This window comes from Zonotrichia albicollis, chromosome 4, assembly GCF_047830755.1.
Source record: "Zonotrichia albicollis isolate bZonAlb1 chromosome 4, bZonAlb1.hap1, whole genome shotgun sequence".
NCBI classification, from domain to species: Eukaryota; Metazoa; Chordata; class Aves; order Passeriformes; family Passerellidae; genus Zonotrichia; species Zonotrichia albicollis.
This window is the reverse complement of record NC_133822.1, coordinates 60968481-60985853: the sequence shown is the minus strand read 5'-3', so window position 1 is coordinate 60985853 and position 17373 is coordinate 60968481. Positions and strand designations below refer to the sequence as shown.

The window sequence follows — 17373 nt, the reverse complement described above, 5'->3', positions numbered from 1 at the left end:
CAGGGATAGCACTTTTTCCATTTATTTTCTTGTAAATTCCTCAGCACCCCTATGTTACAACCATGAGAAAATTACTTCATGGTTTTATTTTGTGAGCATTATATAGGTAACATTTGCCCAAATAAGTGGCTATTTTAATGGATGTTTGTATATCACAAACTCATTAACACTAAAATAATACAGATTTTATTATACTTCTGTTCTCTCTTCCTATATTTTTGATTACATACATACTTTCTAAGTTACCTACTCCTTGACTACTCATATGGTAAGTTTAGTCTTTGTAAAAATTAAATAGTTACACTCAATAATCTATTGCAGTCTCCACAGATTAGACTACATTAAGAAAAAAGTCAATAATGCAATGGTGCATTTTCCTATTTAACTTTTAAAAATATTTCCTCATTGGAGCAGTGTCTTCCAAACTTGGTTAGGGCTGTTACAAGAGGGATTATTCCAGCCTACTGTCAGTTTTTGTCTTGAGAATACTTTGATATTAAATGCCAGAATTACTGTTTAATTAGCTATAGAAAGCATACATTTTTGCCTGAACAGAAGTATTTTTCTGTACATATAAAGTAGGAAATGGTTTTTTTGTTGCCATAAACATTGTGTTTTGATGGCACAGCACATCCTGCGCATGGATTCAGGAGCTGTGCTACCACGTAAGCCCCGGTCCCAGGAGACATGACTTAGACAAGAGAGGGTGAAAGCTGTTTCTTTCACAGCGCTTATTAAATCTACTCCCACTCCTCTAAGTGATATCTAATTTCATATTATCAACCACTTTGATTTTTTTAATTTCCCGAATGCAGATAACAAGAGTGCACCTTGAGTTGCTGATTAAGTCTTTTTCCTAGTTAGCCTAAGCAGTGCTCATCCTCAGGTGAATTGTTTAAACAGCCTCTGCCAAGTCATATTTTACCATGAAGGTGAATCAGGCTTCTTCATTATGTCTAGAGCTTAATGATATACCATAAATTCTTGTTTCTTAATGAAATTATCTGAAAAAATATCTATTTATATTTGGAATTAAATACAAATGTCCAGTATAATTTCACTGAGCCCATAAAGTATTTACTTGACCTTCACAGATGTCTTACTTTGCATAAGTATTGTCTTGAATTGATTTCAAGGTTTTTTTCTTTTCATTTTCTCCCCAGGTAATACTTCAGTGGCTTCCCTGTGTTAGTTTTAAATCCAAAATATAGTCTGTTCAGTTCAACACTGAATACCACTGTATGTTTTTTCCAGCATATTTTGTCCCTGGGTCTGTGAACATTTCATGCAATGGACACTGATGACAGCAGTGCTATCTCCAGATTCCCTGGGCAGCCTCTGTGTTGTTAGGAAAGTGCCTATTACATGATAGTTCCATTAGTCCTGCTCTGTGCCATTCATAGTTTCCAGCTCTTGCTTGTTATTGTGCTCTTTGCTTTACATCTCCACTGTTCTCTCTTGTGAAGAGATATTGTTCTCCCTGTCCCTACCTGAGCACTATTTTTGTATTATGAGAATGCTCATGTTGCTATTTCAGCTCTGTTTGGCTCATCTTCCATGTATTGAGGCCACCTAATACAGGACTTCTGCTTTGGGAATGGTAAGTAACATTGCCTGCTCTTGGATCTGAGTGACAGTGTCTCTTCCCAGAAATAGGCTTCTTTTATATGTGGCTCCTTTTATATATGTGACAATTTTTTCTCTTATTAGTTCTCTTTTGAAGTCTAGATATCTGCAGCATTCAGCAAACCTATCAAGTGCTGTCATGAAATCTTCATTATTTGCCTTTTACTCCTAGCATTTTGTTGTAGCAAGTGATCCTGATACTCTTGCTTGGAGGAAGTCATAAAGAATAATAGACTACTCCAGCTTCTGAGGCATGCTTTCCTGTCAGTGTAAACTTAGAGAAAATAGCTGGAAGGAACCGGTTCAGTTGCACCTCAAGAATAGTTTGACATCAGTTTGTTTCTTAGCCAAATTAGTTGTTTCTTAGTCAGTCAGCAGCTTGCAGCTGTCACTTGCTCTTGAATTGGTTTTCTTAACTCCATAACGAAAATCTGTCCCCTAAGAAAGTTTGTCATATATCTTCTTAATTAGTCTAATAGCATATACCATAATATACAACTAAGACAAGAAATGGTGATATTTATTGTACAAAGCTATTTCCTCTGACTGAATATATTAAAATCCATGAGGAAAGCTAACTTGTTTTGACACCAGGACACATGAGAACAGTGTGTTGTATAGCCCTGATGGCATGTAATCATATTAGCTGATTTAGATCTGGATCACAGGTATTCTTTGTTGTATAATCAGCTTCAGAAGTTAACCAAGTTATGCTGGTTTAGAATGTTGTATCTGGAGCAAAATTGCTTTCCTGTGAAATGGCAAAACTTATTAATATTCAATATTGCATCTTCTGAAAACAGGTATGCTATTTAGTTACCTATTTTAGCCATACCAAAAAAGGCAATGATACATATTGAAGATTAATTATGTAATTGAAATGTAATTTTAAGGAAAATTGACTTATTATATAAGATTTATTTTTAAGAAAAAATTATCAATGCGGTTTGATTTGTTTATGGAAATGGAAAAACAAAGATTTCTTTAAATATTTTGGTGAATGGTATCTATCAAAGCAATTTTTGGAAAAAAAAATGTTTTTTAACAAATATGGTTTTTTCACAAGGAATTATTCTTCTAAGTTTGTTTCCTCCTTTTGAGAACCAACTCATAATGAGATTTTTCTGAAATTACTTTTCCCAGAATCATATTTTTTAAGAGACCTAACACTCAAAATTTTGAATAAATATCATCTTTCTGGTAAGAACCACCAGTCCATTCTAGTGTCTGCTGAACTCAGTGAGAGTATATGACTCACAAATTCATATAATCATTTAAGAGGGAAGATATTTCTGAAGGTCATGTAGTCAAAATCCTACTCAAAGAAGGACTGACTTCAAAGCTTTTTTTCAGGATACAGGTTTTCCTGGAAGACTCTATGCAGACATTGACTCCTATGATAGTCTGTCTAAATGTGCTGTTTACATATATCTTGGGACTCAAAATATGACTTACCAACAGAAAGGAGGGCAAAGTTTGCTTTCACAGTTTGGCGTGGCTTCCTGCATTTCCTCCAGTTGTGAAAGCATTTTAAGCTTGAGCCTCTGACAAAATAAAGCTTTGCAGTTCAATATTCAAATAAACATCTGTTTTAGTTCACATTTCTAAGAATACTATTTTTTTTCTTTGATATAGTTATGAGGCCTGCTGTATGTGTATGGAAAATTATATGTCCTTTGCATTTTGTCCAATTATTTAATTTTGTGAGATTCTGCATGTGAGCATGATGAAGAAGGGAGAAGAACAGCTCTGGGCCATCTTCTTTGCCCTTCATGAGGGTTGAATGGGAAGTAGGAGTATTGAGTCAGGGCTGTGTGACTGTCAGGAGCACTGGCACCAGAGTATGGAGGGGGTAGGATCTGGTTCAGACCTGTGCAGTGAGAGATTGCTACTCTTTCTCACTCTGAGTGGCTTGTGTGGGTGCACACACATCATCCCCAGCAATCCACTTCTGCATGTACGCTCATGACTCACCCCCGCCCAAGTATCCACAGACAACGTATACATTTACATAGAAATAAACAAATATGCACTTGAATATAGCCTACAGAAAGATGGTAGAATTTATAGGTGTCACATTCTGCATCTTAATTAGATACTCTCTTTTGAATTTTCTCTAAAGATGCAAAAAGCAGGTCCCAGTGCATGTCTATTCATGTTGTAGTACCTTGGCTCTTGATTCTAAAAGCGTCTAATAGCATTTGATTTGTCAGTTGTTATAAATGTGATCTAGGATTTTGTTTGAGTCTCTAAAAATCTTCTCATTGGCACATGTCTGAAGCTGCCTTCATACACATAAGGATTTTATTTATCATTTCATAACTTTTAAAATTAGAAAATAGATACATAATTTTAGAGATATTTTGTGAAATGACATGGAAAAGCTGTTATGACAAAAAGGATAAAAATCCATACACTTAGTGTGCCTTATTTAGTTTGTCAAAACCACTTGAGCTGTTGAGAGAATCTAATGTAATTCAATGAATCTGCAAGTACATTTTCAGCCCATTGAAAATGGCTGTCAATTCAAGGTTACTTCATAAAACTGAATCATGAACAAAAATTACTTGGTGAAGATGAAAAAGGCAAAGAAGTAAAACAAATAAGGAAATGGGTATTAACAAATTAGAAATTAGAACAACAAAAAATGTTAATGGAGATTTATGGAATAAAAAATATTTTTTTCTTATATGGTCTTTCTTTGACCATTATTGGCCTATCTATGTCTTCATTATGTAGAAAAATTGTCTATTGACTTGAATAGCACGCTTTCAATTCATGCAGGCAACCATTTCCACTTGAAAAGATAATAAATATTATTCATGAGTATTTTCTTACATAAATGGAATTGCAAAGCTATTCCTTTCTCCATACATTTTTCACCCAAATTCCACTTTTGAGCTAGCATTAAAATATGAATAAATTTAGTAATTCATAAGCCTATATCATTATCTTTCTTTTTATACATATTCTTATGACAGAAACATTTGTCTTCTTGTTAATTTTTCTTCATTTCTTGCCTTCAAATTGTCATTTGAAGCACAAGATGCTTCTAAGATTACAATTATCTACTCAGTGAGAAGGGTTATTTATCAAGTATAGAATTAGTGAAAGCATAAAGCCATTAGTGTCTTTCTCCCTTTTGTTTTCTGTTCCAATTCCCAGGTAAAACTGAGTTGCTGCCTACACATCAGTATTTGCACAGATATTAAAATTAACTGTTGCTCTAAAATATTGGTAAGCTGGGTTTGCCAAAACGTGATGACCCTGGATATAGTCAGACATTCCTGGAAGACAAAAAGGAACAGATTAAATTTTATTCACCTATAGAAGACCAAGAACATTGTTCTCTTTTATTTCACATTTTCTTTATGTTTTGCTTTCTGTTTCCTTCATGTCTTCATAAACTAGGCATTTCTTGGGGCCTTTTAAAACACTGAGTCCTGCGCAGTGTATGCAGAGGAAGACAAATTCTGGGCTCTGATTCCAGACCTGAAAGACAAATATCACTCAGCATTTCCATCTGGCCATCAGTATCTGTCCTCCTTCTCAAACAGGGGATTTCATGAAATGAGTTTACATTCACTTTAAATGTGCCAACATCTGTTTCAGGTATCTGCATTGCTACAGTGGGGCACTGTGTTTCAAATGAGGCAGTGATAAAATTGTTCAGACCCCACAGCTTCCTGAAGTGCCTTTCAGCAGATCTACATGGCTGAGCAAATGCAAGGGCTCCGATCCTCTTTAAAACTAGGCCAGGTGAGAGTACAAAGAAGAAAGTTTTATAGTATCTTTCTTTTGTGTGAAATGGACTCAAAATCTCAAGGCAAGGTTTCATCTTGCAGAAGGTTTGGCAATAACTGAACTTTGTGGCACTTCAGCATCTCCACCCCTTCTTTGTTTGTGTTGCAGATTTTTTTTTACCCCAATCATTTCCCTCAACTAGTTTTGAGTTTAGAGGAAAATGTCATAAGCAGTTGAGCTGACATTTCATGAAAGGTAGACTGCTGGGACAGGAGAGTGAGAACATTTTACAGAATCAGAGAACAGCTGAGGCTGGGAGAGATACCTGGAGGTCATTTGGAAGTCCATCTCCCTGCTTAAGCAGGGCCACTTAGAGTCATTTCTTCAGGATCATATCCAGACATATTTTTGATGTCTCCAAGGATGGAGACACCAGAGTCTCCATTAGTGACAATTACAGTGACAGTACTCAGTTGCCCTCAAACTAAAAAAAATTAAGCTTGACTATCATTAAATATTTTGTGTGATGAAAGCCAGCTCTAAATTAAAGCAAAGAATCACTTTTAATAGTTCATAATTTCCAGCTCTGGTCTTTGAGGCTTCAAGAACCTGTGTGTCCGTAACACTATGTCAGTCTGCCTGGATTCATCTATACTAGTCAGTTCTAGTATGCTTTGGAATGCTTCAGGACATGGGAATGTCATTGTCCTTGTTAGGCAAATCTCAACACACTCCCTAAAAAATATTCAGCCTATTGTAATTATTTATGTGCCTCAACAATTCCATCACATGGTCTGTCAGTCAGAGCAGCTCCTGGGAATACAGCAGGGCAGTTTCCCTTCAGCAGCTGTCCCAAGTGCACCACCAGAGCCACCCAGCCCTGGCAGTTTGTTAGGGCAGGGGCCACACATTCCGTGTGTTAACTCCATGCCTTCAGGACTGAGGGGTGTTTGATTTGCTGATAAAGAAACCAAACACACCTCAGAGTATCTGCAGGATACCTGAGTGTGTGCTCACCTCGGTGGCTTGAACTTTAGTACATCCAGCTGCTTTACATGCTCTTGACTCCTGGCTCTGTATGCAATGTGTAAGGGGCAGGCAAGAACCCTGAAACTGCCTCTTTTCTTCTTATCGTATTTTCCTAGAAATATTTTCATTAGCTCTTTTCTTTTAGAATGTGTCCATAACTTGAGTTCTATTTGTGGATTTTCCTTTCTGAATAGCCCTCTGGACAAGAAAATCTATTTAATTTTTATTTTTAATTGTCTTCATCAGAGTGGATAATGCTGTGACTCAGACACATGATTAAAAAAAATCAGCTTGCTTAATTTTAGCTGGAATACAACTTTTCAATGTGTTTTTAGCCTTGAAAGAATATACTTTAAGATCAAAAAAAGCTCCAAGCAGATATTTGATTGAAAACTGCAATTGCTATCAGTATTTCCAATCTATTTCAGAACAAGAATGAGAAAATAGACTTTTTTAAACCACAGTATTTATTTTTAATTTCACCTGCATTTGAGACCTCCTGCTGGCCTACTTCTCTGTGTTTTTCTCAATTTATATTCATTGTAACTGAATTGGGGAGGGAATTGATCAGTACGTTTGGAATGCTGATGAATTTCTGTTCTTCTGCTGTATGCCTCTTTAACACAGTTATCTTTACTTTGTAAATATATATAACTCAAGAATGCACATTAGTGAAATAAGGTACTTTGTTTTAATAAATTGAGGACATCTATTTTAATGCTTTCCTAAAATCTGCAGGGTACTATGAAGAGTTAGAAGCTATAGTACCATAACATGAAAGAGTTGCTTTATGAAGATCTAAAGACCCCAAGAATTATATTAAAATATTTTTATTTAGGAGATTATCTTTATACTACTGTTAGCATTGTTGATCAATTCAATCTACAAATAATTAATTATATAAATTTATTGCATCATAACCTTCCAAAGAAAGAGTTGTCCTCAGCTTCTTTTTTTTATTCAAATCTTGGGGTCAACTTTGTACCAGAAATTTTGGAATCATTTTCTTGAATGCTCATATTATTTTGATTATTTTGATTTTGTCTTTTTAAGCTGCTTTAAGTTATGAAATTTATACATTTCATCATGTACTCCGAGTTTCAAATTGAATTAAATTCTTCCACATTTGTCTTTTTTCTTTTTCTGTTCAGCCAATTGTTATATGATAACTTCCAGGGTAGTGAGTCATCCAAAGTGAGCACATCACATAGACATACAAATACCAGACAAGTATCTATTCTTCTTAGTGAAATTAGCTATTGATTGCAGTTGGCCATGTCCTTTATTTCTCTTTCTTACAATAACAGCATGGAAATGTAAAATGTGTATTTATTGACTGGATGATTATAGGCATTTGAGTAGAGCTTTTATTTTAAAATATTAGCTTTCCTAAAAATGTTTGTGCCATGTACTGACAGCTACTTTTAAAAGGAGGAATTATGCTTTTAAAAAAGTAGAATGTCCATGTGTACAGTATAACTAATAAAGGAAATTTGGTATGATTTATGGAGCAAGGAGTTGTGCATGCATGAGAATTGAATATAACAACCATATATTTTTCTTGAGATCAGGTTTAAATCTGTTATTTTTTCTATGGGCTTAAATTCTTAGGAATTATTTCCTTTTAAATGCATTTTATGAAATGCATTTTATGTCTGGACAGTAGCAGTCCAGACAGCAAATTCTTTCTGAACAGTTTTTGATACAGAATACAGTATTTGTGAAAGGCTTAAAATTAGCATTTTTGAATGAAGATTTAAAATGCTATAATAAATATAACTCTTTGTGTTTCCATAAAAGAACAGCTCTTTCAAGTGAATTTAATGCTCATGGAAAGCATAACATTGACTGGTAAAGAAGCAAAACTCTTATTTATCCTTACTAGGGACAGAAAGACAGAAGCAGAATAGCAGTTCCTCCTGAAGCAATGGTGTGTCTTTTGTGTGATGTGAAGAAAGATTTGCAAATATTTTATCTTTATAGCTCTGCAAAAACATCCAATTAGACTGTTGCTTGTGCAAGATAGGTCGTCAATATGGGCATGTAGTTTTCAGAAAATCACATGATAGCTGCCAGAAAATTAAATCAATGGGTTTGCATATTCTGTCAAGCAAAGTTTCATCAATCATTGACCTTTCCCTTCTGGTCACTCCACAGGATCTGAAGGAGAAAACCTTTAGGGTCCATTCCCTAGTGCTCAGATAATACATTCATGCTACACAGGACCATAAAACCTCATATTTATGGAGGAAAACATACTAAAATCTCACTCTAACTTCTTCAAATCCCCCAAAATCACAAACCATTTAATGACTTTGCCAAAGATACAGCTTTTAATTCTGCAACGTTCAGGTTTTTGAGATCTGGTATGTTAATACTATTTCCCTCTATTTCCAGAGTTGCAGGTGGGTGGATTGAAACATGCCTTCAAGTATTATTATTTATGATTTCTAGAAATGTTGAAATTACTTACCAGTTCACTATATAGATACAATGTCTGTCTAGCCCTTAAAGGCCTAAGGAGAAGCAGAGAAGACAATTGCCCTCCAGGCACAATCCTTCATGATAGTGAAAATATCTGCTTGCTTGCCAGAGATAGCATGGAAATATTTACACTATTAAAAAGAAAATTCTGCTACATAAAAATATGCTGAGGGCAAAAGAAAGGAAAAAACCAGTGATATAACTAAAAAACTAAGTATGTGTTAAACCATGCTGACTTCCACTGTGCAACAGTTCATGTCAATGAAGAGAATAAACTAAGCTTGGAAACCAAAGCATTTTAATCACACATAAATGCCATTTTGACATCTCACTATTTCTCTGCCCCACATGTCAGATGACACACTTTCTTCATATGCATGTCACCAGAGCTGGCCCTCCATCTCTGGGGTTTTCATTGCCTTCACGAGTCTCCCATGTTGATTAGTGTTAATTGCTATGACTGAGCGATTCTTTTTCTGTAAAGTTAATGAAAGTTCATGTGTCAACACTGCAGTGCACTAACCCAAAATTATGCTAATTACCACATACATGGAACTGTTTGGCTCAACTGAGGTTTAGCTACCTAAAGTTCTAGAAAGATTATTTGGAGGGAGAAGATGGTGATATGATGGTTCTCTCTGGAGGTATCTAGGGAAGAATCTGGTACCACATTCGGACAATGTACACAACAGGAAAATGTGGCTAGGGAATTGGGCAGCATACTGCAAAATGGTATCTCAGTTATTAATTATTATCAAATCTAATTATTAATCCTCTTAATCTTATCTAGATATTAATTTTATTTTGTTAATATGTAATCTAAACATTTTGCATGTATACGTCAAAACTATAACTTAAAAATAAATGTATTGATTCAAGTCTTTTTTGGGGGGCTGTGTCATGTTCCCTTGTTTCAAAATATATACTAATATTTTTGAACAGGGTTTCCCAAGCAAATGTTAGGCAGTCCATCTTTGGGATTAGTACTTTTTCTTTACTGCCTTATATTTGACTTTCTCTTTAAGGAAGGTTGGGCAGCCCATAAAATTAAAACAGTGAAGGGAGACAGCCTGCATGATCTATGCTGAACAAGCACAAGATATAAGTGAATTGGAATTTGTTAATAAAATAGTTAAAATTCACAGTTCAGCTACTAAGGATATAGGTCCTTCTGTACTGTCTTGAGAAAAGGTGGAATGCAGGAAGGTGGAAGAGAACCACTATTTTTCCAAAGCCAGTCTTCCAATTTGTCTCTTCTAATGATCTAATGAGGGCACAGGCTTTTTACATTTCCATGATTCAGATTATGGATTCTTTCCTGAAGGTGACAAGACTGTAAAAGGTCATATAGGTGGGTTAGACTGCAGGACTTTTGACTGTTGGCAGATCTGAAATCTGTCCTAGTCCTAGTCTACATTTTCCTTGACCGAACTGAAATGCTATTAAAATACTAGTAAAAATACCATTATGTTTTGAATATGCATTGATTTGTTGTGTCATGCCATACACTGGAAACTTACACTTTATACAAAACGTACACTCAGTACAGCAAAAAGTCCTCCACAGCTTTTATAGACAACTCTCCAAATACCTAACCTACTTTAATTTTAAAAGATTTATAAATATATGCCTTCTGAAGCTTTGAATATACCTAATGTGCTTCATTGCTGTTAAACCTTATCTATCCAATAAGATAAGTGTCAAGTAACAGCATTTTCTAAATTAACAGGATTTTTAGGAGAATAAACCTGAAGAAGAAAAAAAAGACATCCCTTGAGACAGGAAAGTCCTGAATTTTTATTGCCAGCATTATATTCATGGCCATAAGACCTTCTCCTTACACTAAGCAAATGAGTAGTCAGATTAAAACAACGGGGTGGCTTTTGTACTGAAGAGTCTTAAAACATTTTGTAAAGGTCCAGAGACATCTAGAAATAAATTATTTTATAACTTTTTTTTTCTATTTCACAACACAGTGTTAAGATACTATTTTAGGTTACAATCGTTAATTACTATCTGATTTTTCCCCTGTTCCGTAGAGACCTCCACAATATCTTCTTTATTTTTTTAAACCTAAATTATAAAATGCTACTGAAGTAATTATTTTTTATTTGACTGTTTGGCAACAATATACGCAAGACTTCATTAATTTTATTTTATGCCTAGCTGTAATTAGATATCAGGTAACAATTCTTGAAAACATTTGAAATAATTTTAGCATCCACAGAATTTATGAAATTTAAAAAACCCAGACACTCAACAACATTTTAATAAAAACAAGGTCAAAAGCTAAAAGGAGGGAGCTGTTGTGTCAATGAATTTACCCTGATAGGCATTTTATTTCTCTTCTGGTTAGCTGGGATATTCTAATAACATATTGCTTCAGATTTGTATATGCATTGCTGTATTTTGTGGAAATGTATTGTAATATTATTAAAAGATTATTTATATGAGTTTAGAATGTTAAAATTCCATATTTTATCTTTTGCATATTTATTAACATAACAATATGTGGTAGGCTACTTATATTCTGTTTTCATTTGTGCCACAATAGCTAAGGATCTTGTCAGGGTTTACATTATAATTCCCTATTTTCAGTGGCATCAAGAAAACTTTCTCTAGGCTGGAAGTTGGCAAGAAAATTCTATGTTCAGAATCATATATTTTACAACAAAAAGGACACTTTAAAACCAGGAATAATTTTCCTGGGGTATCATTTTCCTTTTTTAATTCCTTTTTAAGAACAGCTGATGGTGCTGAAGATGTTACAGAAAAATTATCAGTCAATTTCTCCGCAGTCTTTCATCAATTTTTAGCAATGTGTTAAGGGCAGCTGAATCACACTTTACATAAAACTCATAGAATCCATTGCAGATACATGCTGTTACCTCCACTCTTTTTGTGATTCCCTGTGGGACACATATATTCACTTTCACTACTCAAATTTCATGCACTAGAAAGTTTTTGCTAGGTTGTGTAACTTGTAAAGATTAAAAATGAGAGGAATTCACAAGGGTTTGATTTGCCTGAGATCAAAACCAGCTATCAATTCATAAAAAGAATCCAAAAAGGTAGAGATGAAGAGTCAAAGAAGAGGTAGGAGAGGAGTGTGAGATAAGAAATGAAGCATCTGCCTGCAGCACGCAGCAAGGGGATTTGCAGGGACAACACACAATGGCAACTGAGCAGTGGAGTGAGTGAGTTTCTGCAGTGACCATTTGAAGCTAAGGCAGAAAGAAACAAAGGGGATGAACTTAGGTTTCCATGACTGGCATACTTAAAGACTTAGACACTTACACAGGCTTTTGAATAGCATGCATCACTAATCTAAATACGTAGATAAGTATTCTCCCTTCTCAAACTAGAGTTCTTCTAATAAATTACATATTAAATTAGTGCTAGAGTCTATGTTCAGCTCATCAAAAACATAAAGTCCAGTCTATCTCACCTACACACCACAGTCACCACATAGACTTTTACATTTGAGCCAGTCAGTACCTAGATATGAATGTTTCTGTGATCCCAATTTAGGACACATTTAGAGTGAGGTGAATAACACCTTAGAAGCAGAAATTAATATTTTCTGATTATAAAGGAAGCCTAGGATAAGTGATTCAAATGTAAACACTGTAGGTAACTGAAGCTTAGCTAGAAGACATCCGTTCATGGACATTGTAATTGAGACTACTTTATCTACCATGCTGCTTGCTCTCATCACTACCACATCTTGTATTTAAATTAGTGAGCTTTGGAAGCACAAAATTATGGACTTTTCACCCAGGTAAGGGTGTCTTCAAATGCCAATTTTGTCCAGGTCTCAGTACCCCATTACTATTTTGGAATGTAAAAGAGGTATACTACTCTGCTGGGGCTTTTATTCACTTGATTGACTTTTATTCCTTCTGGCCTCCTGCTGAAAACCTCTTTCCAAAAGTAAGTCTGTATTACCAGGCAGCCTTAAGACACCAGCAAGCCCAGGGTCATTGATTGTCCCTTACAGTAATTGTCCCTTTGGTGTTGGCAGCAGCTCCACTGATGGGCAGCTGTCCCAGTGCCATCCCAGGCACAGCAGAATCCAAGCAGGATGGCAGAAAGAAAATCCTACTTCCTTCCCTTCCTTGTCTTCTGTTCTGACAGCTGGACAATGTCAATATGCCTTTCAGATTTTGTTTTTTGGCACTGGAAATAAAAGGGGGGTTTACAATTAACTAGCCATTACTTAGTTTTAAGGACATATTTGTGGCATTAAAGTAAACATTTTCTTTCGGGAAAAAAAGCCAAATTGAAAGATTTGAGCAATGATCAATACACAGGTGACACATACAGAAAATGTGACACTGGCAGAGACCCTGTGATAACACAGATCATGCTTGGCAGTAAAATGAAATTAAAGTTATATCTAGTTCAGTGCAGAAAAGAGAATGCCTTTTCAAGAGTGTCTTATTCCTGAGTGTCTAGTACACCCTTTTTCCTTTTTCTGCATGTGTCAGTCAGGGTGAAGAACGGAGATATATGTACAAGGTAAGAGCAGTGAAGAGTTTTACATGCTTTGTAAGTATGTGGGAGTATTTAGGCACTAAGAACAAAACTAGCAATTGATCTCATAATAGTCACAGCCTAATCTTAGATCTCAGAGCAAGCAGATACTAAGAATGAAATTTAACACTGAAAATTGTCATGGATTTTAGATTCAATGCACAGAGAATGAAAAGGCAACTGCTTATTTAAAAAAAAATATGGGCATGCAATATGCAAATCAAAATATTTAACTTGGATTTCTCCATTAGAATGGCTATATAAATTAATATAAATTAATATATACCTAATTATTTTAAATACAAAATAAAACCCAGATGTGAAACAATGTAAGCTGTTAGCAAGGAAAGAAACACAGCTTCTGTGTAAAAGGGATGATTATGTTCTGTATTTTATAGCAGCATTAACTTCTTCAGTTGTAACAGAAGAAAAAGGAAGGAAGTAGGAAAAAATAAAGACAAGAGAGAAGCAACTTAGATAAATGCCATTGCTCTGTTTTACTTCTGTATTGGCTGTCCATTTTATTTGAAGGACTAAACATTTATTTTACTAAAGTAAAAGTAATCAATGATGGCTGGTGACAGAACATGCTAATTTTCTTTTTATGACTTCCAAAATGTTTAGTACTAAGAATGTTTGTTTTGCATAATGTACACCATTTTTTGAATGCTTCAAACAACTGCAGTGACTATTTTTTTCTCCTAGCTTTAGAGCAAAAGTTAATTCTGCAGCTAGGCTCACACATAAGACACACCTGCCTATATAAACAAAGCATATCTACAAACTGAAAACTTTGTTTTGAAAAAAATATTCTGTGAAAAAGCAGCAAAAGAACCACTCAAGTGTAAAAAAGAAGTATTATTATCTCATATAAAGATAGCAAGGAGATAAAAAGTGATGCTTCAAATTATTTTTAAGAAGAAAAGAGTATGGCATACTCTATCCTACCACTCATAGAAGTGGACCTGATTGCAATTAGTTGATCTAATCAGGGATTCCTGGTCCAATTCACGTGTTGAAAATATATTAACTGGCAACACTTGACATCAGATCTGGAATTCATTTAATAGTTTGAGTATCATGTAATGATATCATTGAGTATCATGTAGAATGTAATGGTTTTAAAAAATCCTGCTATTTTCAGCACATCCTCTACATGATCCTGATGGTAATCCTAGATAACCACAACAACTGTGAAATACATGGCTGCAGACAGTACCAACAGGCATAATCTGAAGAAAGCAAGTGAACACTTGAGCACTTTATGCCAGGGAGATAAAAATATCACATGAGGGGGAAACTCTGTAGCTTTTTTCCTTTATTTGACATAGTGCTTAGAGACAGAACAAGATATTTTTGGCCCTCGTATTTTACAAATGTACAAGGAAAAAGTAATAAAATATCTTCCTTATCTCATATTTTCACATTTCACTGTAAATTATCCTCTTTCTTAGAAGTAATATTAATTTGGGGTTAGACTGTGAAAAGATTTAAGCCCTGCAATGTCTAGCATTTTACAAAGCCTTTAAAGGATTTTTTGCTTTGTGGAATTCCCCCATTTCCCCTGCCTAGGCTTCTCATAAATTCCTGGAGAAAACTGGGTGCCAAGAAATAGGGTAAATAACAGGAATAGGAGTTCATGTCTAAAGATAAGATCCATTAAAGCAGGTAGCAAAGGAGACATTGAGCTTCCTAATGAGACACAGTGGAAACAGGGCTTGAACCCAGACATTTAAGCCCCAATGACAAGATAGATAACATTGCTGTACACTGCTTCCTGACATCAGGTGCTTACTCCAACATCTCTAAAAAGCATGGCTAGTAGAAAAGAAGAGAGTTTGTTTTTCTGTCCCTCTTTTTCTCATCTGTTCCTTCAAAACTTCTGCACAGTAAAAAAAATATCTTGCAAGGAAATAAGTTTCTCTTACTACTTCCTGTTGAAACTTTTTCCCTCCATAAAATGAATACATTTCTGTTGGACTAACAAACATAAACAGCTTCCTTCCACTATATACGCCCTCCTTTGAACAGGCTAGGTGTCAGTAAACAATCACTACTCTATGTTAAATGTTCAGTAGAGCACATAATCAAAGATTCTTTCCCTATCCACTAGCCTGTGAAGTTATGCTTAAATACTGAATACTGAACACATAATAATTTTTGAATGAGTGAAATAGCTAAGCCAGAAGGAACTACAGTGTTGCTTTTGCTTCACCAGGCTGCAGTACAGAAACAAGTTTAGTGTTAAATACTGTTAAAAACAAAAACATAGGTAGGGGAGACAAGGATGGGATGAATTTTTACATGAGACAACCACAAAATCTGGAGAAGAGACTTTATTTGCTTATGAAGCTGGACAAAATAACATATCCTTGTGTGACTTTGTGTCAGCAAGCGTGTTATCAAAGTCTACTGAACTTGGCCTCACAGTTAATGTGGAAAAAACCATTTCTGCTGTTGCTGGTAATACCTAAAGGCAGTGCCTACTCATGGAAAGCTCAGGCATTCTGTAATTATGACTGCTGAATACGAGGTTTTAAAATCTAAATTTTAGATAACAGCATCACAGAATGGTTGAGATTGGAAGGGAGCACTGGAAGCCATCTGGTCCAACCACTCAGCTCAAGCAGGACCATTTAGATCCATTCACTTGGCTGATTGCTCTAGTTTCCCAAAGAAGATTCAGACACCTAAAGGAGTTTATCAGATAGAATTAGGGCCTTATCCTAGCATGTCCTTTTTCAGGCTGGTCCCACCCTTATAATTTTTTAAACATATGTCACATACTAGTCTTTTGATGACCATCTTTTTATTAGAGGATCATTCTTTTGTTACTAAAGGCTTGAAATTATTAAATATAAATGAACCATATATCCATTCAGAAATAACAAATATACAGAAATAATTTTTTACTATTTCTTCATTTTCTTTTCCAGTTCCATTTAATTTTTCTCATCCTAACAGGTGGCATACCAATTTGAAGTTATTCTATTGAAACGCATTGGAATCATTGCTGAAAAGCTGTTGTGAAATTATTCATTGATAATCTGAGGCTGAAATATTGCTGTCCCCTCTGTCGCATTTTGCATTTACATACTCTCTGCTCCAAATGCTAGGGTCAGAATTTTCAACTGATCTGACCAATGGAAGTAGCCAGTGGTTTTTTAAAAAGCAAATTACAGGCAGAGAAGTGCCCAGGTGATTGACATGTCTGCAGCACCCAACCTTTTGTAAGCCTTTGTAATCACAAGTGTAGTGCTGACATTGATGTTACCAGCCAACATTAAATATTCTGGATGTTTACCCTGTCTGAGACTGGAATAATGCTGGCAAATCACAGCCCAGGTTTTGGTCTGGTTCCTTGGAAAAGCAGCTACTGCCTCCTTGCCTGTAGACAGCTCTGTGGCCATAGCTTATTCCTGGCTTCTGTTCACTGACTGTGGGATGTCGCTCCAGCTGACTGGTCCTGAAAAGAAGAATCCACACCTCAGCTAGATTTCAGGGACACAGAGGCATACAGGCATTTGAAACTGAGAATGATCAATAAAAGTGATGTATGCAATGGAGGTAGTAGTTGTAATAGTTTGAACAAGGGCAATCATCATTTGGACATAAAAAGTGCATGGTGCTTGGACCATACCACAGCTGTCTTTGTTTCTCAACTATTTCCATCTATTGCAACTATTTTTGACAGCTCTGTATACCTCCTGCCCCTGGCTTGTTTCTGATCTCCATCACATGACAAGCTAATTGACAATTCAGCTAATTTCTTTATGATAAATTCAGTGTTTATTTTCTACTATTTCTTTATATTCTAGCCCTAAAAATCCTCTTGTTGTCTGCACTTTTAGTATTTCTCATGAATGAATGATCCAGTTCAGTACAGGGTTTCAAAGCTGAAAACTTGTCCTTAGCTGACAGAACTAATGTATTTTATTTTGCTATCTCTATTCA

At 35.3% G+C, this 17373-nt stretch overlaps 1 long non-coding RNA gene across 1 annotated transcript in view; it reads left to right on the top strand.

Annotated features, from left to right (window-relative positions):
- Positions 1–1175: 1175 nt before the first annotated feature.
- Positions 1176–17373, top strand: part of LOC113458605 (uncharacterized) — a 35020-nt gene continuing 18822 nt past the window's right edge. The window contains exons 1-2 of the long non-coding RNA XR_003378989.2: positions 1176–1600; positions 5239–5385. This is a non-coding gene — a long non-coding RNA (uncharacterized LOC113458605). The remainder of the gene's footprint in view (positions 1601–5238; positions 5386–17373) is intronic.